The sequence below is a fragment of the Lepus europaeus genome, chromosome X (assembly GCF_033115175.1).
Source record: "Lepus europaeus isolate LE1 chromosome X, mLepTim1.pri, whole genome shotgun sequence".
NCBI lineage: Eukaryota > Metazoa > Chordata > Mammalia > Lagomorpha > Leporidae > Lepus > Lepus europaeus.
The window spans coordinates 113,641,694-113,647,693 of NC_084850.1; positions in this window are offsets into that span (position 1 = coordinate 113,641,694).

Genomic DNA, 6,000 nt, shown 5'->3' on the forward strand with positions numbered 1-6,000 from the left:
GTAAGAGTGAACATGAGACTGGTTGGAGGTGTTCATAAGTGAAAATTCAGTTATAACCACCCCTCAAAAAGGTTATCTTAGAGGTACCTTCTGGCTTGTCAACGTCTCTTCTCTGTCTTCTCTTCAGAAAGCTAGCTACATGCTAATTCAGAAATCTGACAATATTTTATCTTTTTACATTAATATGTACTATTATATGTAAAGACAATAAGTTTTTTCCATCTGCAGAGATTTAAACTCATAATTCATTTTAGTAAAATTTGACATAGAAAAACAAAAGCGTTGAAACAAACACCTATACTTTGAACTTGCTGATTACTGATTAATAAGCTGTGCTGGCATAGGTTGATGGAAACCATGCAATGGCTTGGCTTATGTTGTGTTCAGTCAAAAGGCAGCTCTCCAATGATAAATTTTCACTGTGAGAGTGACTTCCAATTTTTAAGTGGGAAAAATCAAGATGATGATTCCTGATGTCAGACAACAGGTATAGATCTTGTACAGAGCACAGCCAACCAGCTTTATTTCTGCTGTAATGATGTAATTTTCTGCTTCATTTCAACTCCAACTTATCAGAATATAGAAAAACATAAGAGGAGGAGAGATAAGTAAGAAGAGATATCCTTTTTCCTATTGACATTTTTTTGATCTTCTAAGTAGCAGTTTTTTTTTTCCCAACAAGAGTCACATAGGTAATACTTGAGCTAAGTTTAGGTATTTTCCAGAAGCAAGATGTTCCAAGATTATCATGTATAAAGAATATAAATAATTAATCTCATTATAAAAAAATCTCTAGCACAATTTTAACAGTAAAACCAAAATCTCTCTGACATTTGTTGAAAACACCAAGAAAATTTATAAAAACAAACACAAGAGTAAGGACATATAATGATTATAATAAAATGCATGGATTAAACTTCATATTTCTATGCTTGTTTTTATTGCTACTTTATAAAATAAAAGCAGTGGTGGGAGAGTCTAGAATTAGACAGAGGACACAGCTGCTCACCAAGCTTTATTACTTAAATATTCACAGTAGGAGATCAGATTTTTTAGGAACAAAAATGAGATTCTAAAAAATTCTCTATTTTCTTGTTGCATGTAGATGACTTTCACTTTCCAATGGGAAAATGCTTTTTCTATAACGGGAAATACACGATATAGGGGTGTGTGTGTGTGTGTGTGTGCATGTGTGGGTGACAATGAAACATAAATTAGAATAATAACAAGGTATTTTTTTTAGATGTGATTACCACAGCTTCCTGATAATGCACATCCTGGGAGGCAACAAGTGATGGCTCAAGTGTTTGGGTCTTTGCTACCCATAGATTTATAAAATAGAATAGGGTCCAGAAATAGACTTTTATAGATATGGTCAACTGATGTTTGGCACAGGCAAAAAGGCAATTCACAAGAGGAATGGCAGTGTTTCCCAATGGTGCTAGAACAACATGATTCTAAAGATTCAATAAAAGGTAATCCTAAATCTATATTTTGTACACTATACTTAAATGAATACAAACTGGATCATAGGCCTAAACTTAAAACTATAAAACTAGTAGAGGAGGGAGCCAAGATGGCGGATAGTGAGGGTGCGCACTAGTCCGGGAAAAGATAGCTTAATAAAAGTGGAGTTACTGTAGCCTCAGGAAAACACTCAAGAAAAAAACAGCATGGTACTGGTACAGAAACAGATGGATAGACCAATGGAACAGAATAGAAACACCAGAAATCAATCCAAACATCTACAGCCAACTCATATTTGATCAAGGATCCAAAACCAATCCCTGGAGTAAGGACAGTCTATTCAATAAACCGTGCTGGGAAAACTGGATGTCCACGTGCAGAATCATGAAGCAAGATCCCTACCTTTCACCTTACACAAAAATCCACTCAACATGGATTAAAGACTTAAATCTACGACCCGAAACCATCAAATTATTAGAGAGCATTGGAGAAACCCTGCAAGATATAGGTACAGGCAAGACTTCTTGGAAAATACCCTGGAAGCACAGGCATTCAAAACCAAAATTAACATTTGGGATTGCATCAAATTGAGAAGTTTCTGTACTTGAAAATAACAGTCAGGAAAGTGAAGAGGCAACAGACAGAATGGGAAAAAATATTTGCAAATTATGCAACAGATAAAGGGTTGATAACCAGAATCTACAAAGAAATCAAGAAACTCCACAACAACAAAACAAACAACCCACTTAAGAGATGGGCCAAGGACCTCAATAGACATTTTTCGAAAGAGGAAATCCAAATGGTATACAGACACATGAAAAAATGATCGAGATCACTAGCAATCAGGGAAATGCAAATCAAAACCACAATGAGGTTTCACCTCACCCCGGTGAGAATGGCTCACATTCAGAAATCTACCAACAACAGATGCTGGCGAGGATGTGGGGAAAAAGGGACACTAACCTACTGTTGGTGGGAATGCAAACTGGTTAAGCCACTATGGAAGTCAGTCTGGAGATTCCTCAGAAACCTGAACATAACCCTACCATACAACCCAGCCATCCCACTCCTTGGAATTTACCCAAAGGAAATTAATTTGGCAAATAAAAAAGCCATCTGCACATTAATGTTTATTGCAGCACAATTCACAATAGCTAAGACCTGGAACCAACCCAAATGCCCATCAACAGTAGACTGGATAAAGAAATTATGGGACATGTACTCTATAGAATACTATACAGCAGTCAAAAACAATGCAATCAGGTCATTTGCAACAATTTGGAGGAACCTGGAAAACATCATGCTGAGTTAAATAAGCCAGTCCCAGAGGGACAAATATACGTTCTCCCTGATTGGTGACAACTAACTGAGCATCAAAAAGGAAACCTGATGAAGTGAAATGGACACTATAAGAAACAATGACTTATCATCACTGTTGATGTACAATTTAATACTATATCCCTTTTAGTATTTTTTTGTTCTACTTAATACCATTGTTTGAGCTATGTAATTAACACACAATTATTCTTAGGTGTTTAAAGTTAACTGAAAAGTGATCACTGTGAAATATAAGAGTGGGAAAAAGAGAGGGAGGAGATGTACAATTTGGGACATGCTCAATTGGACTTGCCCCAAGTGGTGGAGTTAGAAACGTGCCAGGGGATTCCAATACAATCCCATCAAGGTGGCATGTACCAATGCCATCTCACTAGTCCAACTGATCAATTTCAGTTCACAATTGATGGCTCTGATAGGTCTAAGAGTCAAAGGGATCACACAAACAAGACAAGTGTCTGCTAATACTAACTGATAGAGTCAAAAAGGGAGAGAAAGATCCAACATGGGAAGTGGGATACACAGCAGACTCATAGAATGGCAGATGTCCTAAACAACACTCTGGCCTCAGAATCAGCCCTTAAGGCATTCGGATCTGGCGGAAGAGCCCATGAAAGTATTTTAGGCATGGAAATCCAAGACACCATGGAAAAGAAAAAAAAAGAAGAAGACCTAAATGAAAGATCTCTGTGAGTGAGATCCCAGTGGAAAGAACGGGGCCATCAAAGATGGAGGTACCTTTCTCCGAAGGGAGGAGAGAACTTCCACTTTGACTATGACCCTGTCAGAAGAAAATCAAAGTCAGCGAACTCAAAAGGCTTCCATAGCCTTGGCAACTCATGACTAGAGCCTAGGGAGATTACTGATGCCATAAACAAGAGTGTCAAATTGTTAAGTCAACAACAGGAGTCACTGTGTGCTTACTTCTCATGTGGGACCTGTCCTTAATGTGTTGTCCAAAATGAAGTAATGCTATAACTATTACTGAAACATACTTTACACTTTGTGTTTCTGTGTGGGTGCAAACTGATGCAATCTTTACTTAATATATACTAAATCGATCTTCTGTATATAAAGATAATTGAAAATGAATCTTGATGTGAATGGAATGGGAGAGGGAGCGGGAGATGGGAGGGGTGCGAATGGGAGGGAAATTATGGGGGGGAAGCCATTGTAATCCATAAACTGTACTTTGGAAATTTATATTTACTAAATAAAAGAAAATTTTTTAAAAAATGAAAAAAAATATATATGGATGTCAAATAATTATGGTAAAATATTTCTTTAACAACAATCTTACAATAACAAGTTCTGGAGAGGATGCAGAACAACTGTAGATCTCTGTTGTAAGAACACAGAATGGTCCATGTGCTCGGAAAAATTGTCACTGTCTTATAAAATTAAGTATATATTTACCATATGATCCGGCAATCTCACTCACATGTATTTATCCAAGAGACATGAAATTTATTTTTACACAAAAACCTCTATGTACATGTTTAAAATAGGTATTTTCATAATCATAAAAAATTTGAGACAGCTAAAATGTCCTTCAACTAATGCATGGGTAAGCAATAATATATATCCATACAATTGAATACAACTATTTGGTTGTAACAAGACTGAACCTTTGAGATATACAACATAATGAATCATACATGTCAGACTGAAAAAAAAAGCTATGCACTATGTACTTCCACTTATATGATATTCTGGAAAATGTAAATGTATAGAAACACACACAAAAAAACACACAAAACATGTAGCAGTGTTCTCCCAGGGTTAGAGAGGGATTGATTTTAAGTGCACAGCACAAGGAAAATTGTGGGGTTTAAGGAACTCTTAGATTTTGTTTCTGTTGATTGTTACTCAACTAAATGCATTGACTAAATTCTTAGAAATTTGCTACCACAGGTATGATTTCTATTGCCTATAAAATTTAGAAGTGAATGAAATGTGAAAATATATATGAGTGGATAGCATATTACAAAGCTATCTGGGAAAAAGCCTTTCAAATTACTTTTCAGTAGTTTTTTGCTTTCTTATTGCAAAACTGAAGCCACCAGCCAAAAAAAGTCGAAAAAAGACAAAGAAAGAACTAAATCTTCTTGATAGATTTAAGGTAAAATGAAGAAGAAATATAGGAGCAGAATGAATGACTAAAATCTTCCCAATATTCCCTATTTTCAGCTTTATATCTCTGTGCAGATTTCTTACTTCAGCAAAATTTCCTCAACACACAGTGGGGAATGACCTACTTGTTCATTGTGGAACTAGAGCCCCTTCTGTTTCCAATCTGACTTTTGATTCCCCTGGCCCCAGTTCTGAATAGGTATCCTCCATGATTAGTTACTAGAATTCCTTTTATGTTTACAACCACTCTTATCCGAGCTGACACACTATGTCTTTCTTTCAATGAATCATTACAGCATGAGGTGGCCCAGCTATGGCTCTGGGAATCAGCTGTTCCTTCCCATCTAACAGGCATGAGTAGGTTTCTTTGATTGCTGTACAGTCCTTTTGGTGACCTCAGCAGCTTGAGCATGAAGTCTTGGATTACAAAACAGAGTCTTCAGCCCCAGTGCACCCTCACTGGAGCAGTGAACAGAGACTGAAAGCACCAATTCAAGCATCAAAGAAACAATATAACAAGAGAAGATGGATCATAAAAAATAACAGAGGGAAGTGGCACCTTTAGTAATTGAGCGCACATAAGTATTGCTTTTAAAATGATTTTATTGTTTTGAAAATGTCATTGTGCAAAAATTTTCTTTTCTTTTTTTTTTTTTTGCCAGGCAGAGAGAGACAGAGAGACAGAGAGAGTTATAGACAGTGAGAGAGAGACAGACAGAAAGGTCTTCCCTTCTGTTGGTTTACCCCCAAAATGGCCGCCAAGGCCGACACTGCACCGATACGAAGCGAAGAGTCGGGTACTTCCTCCCGGTCTCCCATAGGGGTGCAGGGGCCCAAGCACTTGGGCCATCCTCCGCTGCCTTCTTGGGCCACAGCAGAGAGCTGGACTGGAAGAGGAGCAACTGGGACTAGTACCCAGCACCCCAACCGAGACTAGAACCTGGGGTGCCAGCACCACAGGCGGAGTATTAGCCAAGTGAGCCACAGCACTGGCCGCAAAAATTTTCTTGGTGTTACTCATACAGAAGAAATAATCTATGTTCAAATCAAATAAACTGAAATTTG